At 38.3% G+C, this 8,126-nt stretch overlaps 1 non-coding gene and 1 pseudogene across 1 annotated transcript; both read left to right on the top strand.

The window, feature by feature from the left end:
• Positions 1-1,200: 1,200 nt before the first annotated feature.
• On the top strand, positions 1,201-1,307 carry LOC128589310 (U6 spliceosomal RNA). Its single transcript, XR_008380905.1, has one exon. It is a non-coding gene; the product is annotated as a U6 spliceosomal RNA (small nuclear RNA).
• Positions 1,308-3,781: 2,474 nt separating this feature from the next.
• LOC128588678 (40S ribosomal protein S2-like) lies at positions 3,782-5,077 on the top strand (annotated as a pseudogene).
• The last annotated feature ends 3,049 nt before the right edge of the window (positions 5,078-8,126 follow it).

Genomic DNA, 8,126 nt, shown 5'->3' with positions numbered 1-8,126 from the left:
CTTAAGCCCAAGAGTTTGAGGTCGCTGTGAGCTGTGATGCCACAGCCCTCTACCCAGGACAACAGAGTGAAACTCTGTTTTAAAAAGAAAAAAAAAAGGAAAATTATTTTTCCAACAACAGCCAAGATGAGAGGTTAAAGACACAACTCCCTTCACCATAGCCCCAAAGAAAATGAAATACTTAGGAATATACCTAACAAAAGGGGTTAAGGACCTCCATAAAGAAACTTATGAAACCTTAAGAAAAGAAATAGCAGAGGACTTTAAGGACCTCCATAAAGAAACTTATGAAACCTTAAGAAAAGAAATAGCAGAGGACTTAAGAAAAGAAATAGCAGAGGACTTTAACATGTCATGCTCATGGTTGGGAAGAATCGACATTGTTAAAATGTCTATAATTCCTAGAGCAATTTACCAATTCAACTCCATTCCTATTAAATACCAACATCCTATCTTCAAGACTTGGAAAAAATGATTCTGCATTTTGTATGAAACCAGGAAAAACCCCGTATAGCTAAGGCAGTTCTTAGTAATAAAAACAAAGCCAGGGGCATCACCATACCAGATTTTAGGCTGTACTACAAAGCCATAGTGGTCAAGACAGCCTGGTACTGGCCCAAACACAGAGACATAGACATTTATAATTGAACAGAAAACCAGGAAATGAAACCAGTAACTTACAGCCACCTAATCTTCGATAAACTTAACAAGAATGTCCATGGGGGAAAGACTCCCTATTCAATAAACGGTGCTGGGAGAATTGGATATCCACATGTAAAAAACTGAAACTGGACCCACACCTTTCTCCACTCACCAAAATTGATTCAAGATGGATAAAAGACTTAAATTTAAGGCATGAAACAATAAAAATCCTCAAAGAAAGCATAGGAAAAACACTGGAAAATATTGGCCTGGGGAAAGACTTTGTGAAGAAGACTGCCATAACAATAGCATCAACAGCAATAATAAACAAATGGGATTTAATTAAACTGAAAAGCTTCTGTACAGCCAAGGAGACAACCAAAGCAAATAGACACCTACCCAATGGGAAAGGATATTTGCATATTTTGAATCAGACAAAAGCTTAGTAACTAGGATCCATAAAGAACTTCAATTAATCCACAAGAGAAAAATACCAACAATGCCATACATCAATGGGGAAGAGAAATGAACAAAACCTTCTCTAAAGAAGACAGACGAGTGCTTGCTTCGGCAGCACATATACTAAAATTGGAACGATACAGAGAAGATTAGCATTGCCCCTGCACAAGGATGACACGCAAATTCGTGAAGCGTTCCATATTTTTTTTGCACCATGAGTTTGTGAAATCTGGATTAAAAAAATTACCCTTCAAAAAAAAAAAAAAGAAGAAGACAGACGAATGGCCAGCAAACACATGACAAAATGCTCATCATCCCTAATTAGTAGAGAAATGCAGATTAAAACCACCCTGAGATATGATCTAACCCCAGCGAGAATGGCCTATATCACAAAATCTCAAAACTGAAGATGCTGGCACAGAGAGAAAGGAACACTTTTACATTGCTGGTGGGACTGCAAACTAATACAACCTTTTTGGAAGGAAGTATGGAGAAACCTCAAAAAACATAACCTAGACCTCCCATTTGATCCTGCAATGCCATTAATGGGCATCTATCCAGAAGGAAAAAAAGTCTTTTATTATAAAGATACTTGTACTTGGCTGTTTATTGCAGCCCAATTTACAATTGCTAAAATGTGAAAACAGTCTAAATGTCCTTCAACCTAGGAATGGATTGGCAAGCTATGGTATATGTACACCATGGAATATTAATCAGCTATTTTAAAAAATGGATATTTTGCAGCGTTTGTACTAACCTGGATGGAGGTGGAACACATGATTCTTAGTGAAGCATCACAGGAATGGAGAATTATGCATCCTATGTATTCAACTTTGACATGAGGATAATTAATGACAATCAATGACATGGTGGGGCATGGGGGAAAGGGCAAGCAGACAGAGAAAGAAGGAGTGGGTGAGGATAAGAAAAAGAAGAAAGAAAATAGTGACTAATTCTCACATAAATTGGATTTGATTTTGACTAAAGTACATTACTTAAACATTAATTTTTACTTCAACTTGTTAATATGTTGTTTAGGATACAGGATACTGCATCCTCATTTGTAAGTGAATTATATTTGTAATTTCCCCTTTATAATAATATATTTTTTCTAATTTTAATATCAGGTGTATCCAGATTAAGAGAATGATTTTGAAGTATTTCTTCTTTTTCTATTGTCTATAAGATTTGGCATAATCTATTTTTTTAATTATCTTTTATCTTTATTTATAAATATTAGTTGTCTATTTTTGATACTTTGGGAAAAATAATAATAAGTAGTTAATTGATGATTCCATACTGAACCTCAGAATCAAAGCATTCTATAATACACGTACTCTTATTTGACAATGTGAATGTTACTTTCTTTGCATTATTATTATTATTATTGCTTAATACTTTGTAGCAGCAATCATCTGATTTCTTTTCTGAATGTATTTGTCTTCCTTTGTTCTTTCTGAGGTTTTTGCTTCTGGTCCCTATCTTAAACATTGTTATAGTTGTTAAAGTTTAAGCCTTTTTAATTTTGTGAAGGCAAAAAGTGGCAGCCTAATGAACACATGTATATGTGAAAAGAAAAAACATTATTTTTTATGTCCTTTTTTTAATATATACTGTAATTTTTAAAAATTAATTGTTTCACATTAACTTAAGGGTACCAAGAACTATGATGCATGTATGCCATGGAATAATATGCAGCCATTAAAAAAATGGAGACTTTTCATCTTTGTATTAACCTGGATGGAATTGAAACACATTCTTCTTAGCAAAGTATCACAAGAATGGAGAAGCAAGAATCCAATGTACTTGATACTAATATGAAGCCAGTATAGGATCTCAGACATGCCCACATTACAAAAAACCTCCCATCAATGAGGGAGCAAGGAGAAAGGAGAGGGAAGGGGATGGCTATGTTCCCACTTAATTTTTGCTTTTTAAAAATTTCTTTCCTTCTTATTTATTCAGACATACTTTTGTGTAGTCTGAGATTTTTTAAATAAATGTTTTATCTATACATAAACTATTAAATATTAATAATTGAATCTAATGCCAATAACTAATCTACTTTGTATATGTATTTATAGAAACATTATACACACGCTTACTTTGAGTCTCCAGGAAAATATAACCCACACTTCTGTCTATATCTGTTAATAAATGGGAACTTAGCCTGGTAAAGGGTATCTCCCCAAAATCCACATAGCACTTCACGATGAATGGCAACACTAGTTTGTGAGCAGGTCTACTAAAGTGAGACGACAGTGGTGCTTACCATCACTCCTAATAGTCAATATTATATTAGACCTTCTATTTAATGCACCAAGACAAAGGAAATTTGATACAAATAATAAAAATGTAGAAACAAGGATCACTTCTGCAGGTGACATATTCATCTCCTCCTGCCCTGGGGCATCAGAACTTCAGGTTCTGGTGCTTTCAGACTCCAGGGCTTACTCAAGCAGCCCTCCTGGTTCTCCAGCCTTGGGCCTCAAAGTGGAGGTTATACCCCCAGCCCCCTAGTTTCCAGCTTACAGACAGCATATAATCACATTCACAAGATTCATCATGATTCAGGAAACAATCCTCAGACAGACCCTCATTCAATCAGATTCAAGAACAGGAGGAAAGAATTCATGGATGTGAAATCAACATCTTCCTGAGGCAGTGAGGCACCAAGCCTATGGAATCATCACTATATAGCCATTGCAAAACTCCACTCCATGACCTTGAGCCTCCAACCACAAATACGATCCATGAAGCCCGTGAAAGCAACCCAGGCACAGTATCAGAAGCCTCAAACAGAGTTCTAGAAATTTTATGGACAACAGAACTGTCTCTTCCACAGCTGGGTACTAAAGATGAAGAGCCTCACACCAGTGATCTTGCAGGAAGGTCTGATGTATATGGCCTGAGAAGGCCGTCAGGAGGCATGTTTACTAAGAACATGTACCAACGTTGTATTCACCTTCAGATGCCACCAACGACATTTCCCCAGTATCACTCAATACTTGATGAGGAAAGTTGAGATTACAACGTCTTTGAATTGGAAACTGTCACACGTAAAAGACCATTGGTTTACCTGAGCTGAAAGGTCTTTTTCCTTCTTCTCCAGCGAAAACACCAAATGCAGGTGACCCTGGCCGGGAGGGCTGGAAATCCCAGGGGTCCTGAACGGAAGGTGGTGGCGGTTTCCACCAAGGCGTCAGCAGCAGCATTCAGGGCAGGGTCGCAGCTGTGGTCGGCGTCATGGAGCTCCCTGGGGTAAGGCCCAGGACACAGTGGATGCCGTCACCACCCTGGTCAAGGACATGAAGATCAAGTTCCCAGAGGGGATCTATCTCCTCTCCCTGCCCATCAAGGGTCGGTGACATTTTCCTGGGGGCATCTCTCAAGGATGAGGTTTTGAAGATTATGCCAGTGCAAGAGCAGACCCACGCTGGCCAGCAGACCAGGTTCAAGGCGTTTGTTGCCATTGTGGAAAACAATGGCCATGTTGTTCTGGGTGTTAGGTGCTCCAAGGAAGTAGCCATTGGCTTCCGAGGGGCTGTCATCCCAGCTACACTCTCTACTGTCCCAGCACTGAGAGGCTGCTGGGGGGACATGATGGGAGAGCCTCACACTGTTCCTTGCAAGGTGACAGGCTGCTGTAGCTCTGTGCTTGTACTTCTCATCCCTGTGCCTAGAGGAACTGGCATCATCTCTGCCTTCCTGCATAAGAAGCTGCTGCTGATGGCTGGCATCAATGACTGCCACACCTCAGTCTACCTCAGCAGGGCTGTTCTTCAGCCCTAGGCAACTTGGTTGGCCACCACCACTTCTGATGCCATTCCAAGACCTACAGCTGTCTCACTCCTGACCTCTGGAAGGAGACAGTGTTCACCAAGTCTCCTTACCAGGAATTCACTGACCATCTTGTCAAGACCCACACCAGAGTCTCTGGGCAGAGGACCCAGCTCCAGCTGTGGCTACAACATAGGATTTTTATACAAGAATAATAAAGTGAATTAAGTCCATTTATAAAAAGAAAAAGAAAAAGTCTTTTCCTGGTTTGGAGTATGTGGATTTTTGAACTGTTCTGAAACCATTTTTAGGCCTGGCTCCAAGAGATTGAAGTCGACTACCTCTCCTGCGAAATCCATCGAAACTCTACCTGTGGATGTCCTGCGAGCCAGTGCAATCTTCCTTGGAAAGGAAAGAGTGAAGGTAGAATTTTGATATTATGACTAGTTACCTGCCTGGATTACAGATCCAAGAACTCTTAATCTTAGTAAATAAATCATTCAAACAGCTATTTTTCAACCAATTTAACAGAATTTTTTGAGCTACCAAATTGATTGTTTCGGTGATATAAAGACATGGACCTTTATCTTAGTTCTCTCCTTCCCCAAATGACTAAAATAATAATTTATAGCACTTTTGAGGGAATGGAAAGAAGAGAAGAGGAGAGAAGGAAGGGGTGGGGAGGGGGAGGGGAGGAGAGAGGCCAGGAGAGAAGAAAGCAAGATAACTGACTGCACATGATGCCATTACCATAAAGAATGGAGAGTTGGCTGGGCATATTGGCTCATGCCTATAATCCTAGCACTTTGGGAGGCCAAGGTGGGAAGAAGTTCGAGACCAGCCTGAGCAAGAACAAGACCCCATATCTGCAAAAAATAATTGGCCAGACATTATGGCAGGCCCTTTTAGTCCAAGCTACCCGGGAGGTTATAGCAGGAGGATTGCTTGAGCCCTGAAGTTTGAGGTTCCTGTGAGCTGTGATAATGTCACCGCACTCTAGCCAGGGCAACAGAGTGAGACTTTAACTCAAAATAAATAAATAAATAGATAAATAAATAAGGGTGGGCATGGTGGCTCACACCTGTAATCCTAGCTGTGAGCTATGATGCCATGCCATTCTACCCAGGGCAATAGAGTGAGACCTGTTTCTACACAAATACATAAATAAATAAATCTTTAAAAAAGAGAGAGAGAGGGCGGCGCCTGTGGCTCAGTAGGTAAGGCGCCGGCCCCATATACCGAGGGTGGTGGGTTCAAACCCGGCCCCGGCCAAACTGCAACCAAAAAAAAAAAAAATAGCCGGGCATTGTGGCGGGCGCCTGTAGTCCCAGCTACTTGGGAGGCTGAGGCAAGAGAATCGCCTAAGCCCAGGAACTGGAGGTTGCTGTGAGCTGTGTGAGGCCACGGCACTCTACCGAGGGCCATAAAGTGAGACTCTGTCTCTACAAAAAAAAAGAAAAAAGAGAGAGAGAGAGAACCAGGAGTCTCACTAGTACTCTTATTAGTTCTACTAGCTTGTCTATAAAGTTTATTAAAATCAAGTATTTCTATATTTAGCAAAAACAAATTAGAAAAAAGAAAACCATTACCCCAAAATATTTAACATTTTATTAGATTTATTCTTACAAATCTTAAGGGGAGAACAATTTTCTCTTTTTTAATTCTTACTGAAAGTTTAAAGGACGAGAGGATTTTGAGTCTTCTCATCCATGAATATGAAATCTAATGGTCAGTTTTTGCCCACAAATTAATATTAAATTAAATTCCGAGAAGATTTTTCACAGATCTATGCATGGTGATAAAATTCATATACATGAATTAAAATAGCAAGTTTACTTCTAAAAATAAGAAAAGGGTTTACCATGCTAAATGGAAGATTTATAATAAAGCCACAGTAACTAAATTGGTGGGGAGGCAGTGATGACCATAACCATGGCACCAAGCATGAAGCCTAAACATATGGTATCTGACAGGGGTGGCATTACTAATCAGGGAAGGAAAAAGATTACTCAATAAATGTCAGATCCCTAACTCCCATCATAAAAACAATTTTTTAGAGAGACTGAATTGTTTTCTTTTAAAAACAAAAAAGAATTTTCCCAGGATAAAAAAACAAAACTTAAAAACTGAAAGAAAATATAGGAAAATATCTTGATGAACTCAGAATACGAAAATATTTCTCAGGCAAACCAAAGTTAATAAATGAAATGTGCTTAAACTACTTGCTCTTTTGAGTAATAAATGCAATTACATGAAAATGTAAAACTTACAAACCACAGATCAAAGGAACATAATTGCAATAAGAACAGCAGAGAATCATATTGTGTAATTAAAGAATTCCTAGAGATTAATAAGAAAAGGCAACTGGTAGAAAAAAAAGCACAAAAATGAGAAAAATTCATGAGATAAAATCAAAATGTCTAATGACCAGCCCCACTAATGATCAAAGAAATGCAAAATAGACTAACCTTGAGATACAGAGAGACACTCAGTGTGACAAAACTGAGAGTTGCAAACTACTTACAAAACTATAAATTGACACAGTGTTTTAGGAGATATTGCCAAACTATTCCCAAAATTTGTTTCTAGATCAGAGGGTATATATATTTAGGCTTCTAGGAGCATTCTCTAGAGAATTTCATGTGTACACGACATGTACAGTGACATCTATCACCATAAAATGTATAATAGTGAAAAATAGGAATCCGCCTTGATGTCACTAAACAAATGGATAATGGGCTATAATCCATAATAAGATATTCCTCAGTAGATGTGTATTTGCTTGTGCATATGTGTATACACACATATAAACAAATATAAGTATGTTTATGTGTGTATGTGTGTATGGATATAGTAGTTCTTTAAAAATTAAGTCAGAGAAAGGAGACTGGAGAAAGCCCCAAGTTCCAGAAGATACACAGTATGAGAACATTTATGTAAAATTTTCACAAAAGTGCAATGGAGTATTTAGCTCATATTTTTATAGATTTACTCTGTAGATAACAATAAATACAGGCTTCTTCTGCAGGGAAAAAAAAAAAAACTGTGAGCAAGAAAACCATTTGGGAAACCATAGAGGAAACGTGTTTAAACTATTTTAAACAAGTTTATTCAGAGATTTTCTTTCATGAAATATATATTTTCTTATAGAAATACCAAGGCTTTCCACATCAAGCTGTCAGTCTTTATTATATGCCCCAGGACATATTATAATCTGGAACTGATGGTCACCAAATAAAGGACAA

Source organism: Nycticebus coucang, chromosome 6 (assembly GCF_027406575.1).
Source record: "Nycticebus coucang isolate mNycCou1 chromosome 6, mNycCou1.pri, whole genome shotgun sequence".
NCBI lineage: Eukaryota > Metazoa > Chordata > Mammalia > Primates > Lorisidae > Nycticebus > Nycticebus coucang.
Note: the sequence above shows the minus strand (reverse complement) of the source record. Positions and strands in the feature narration are given on the sequence as shown.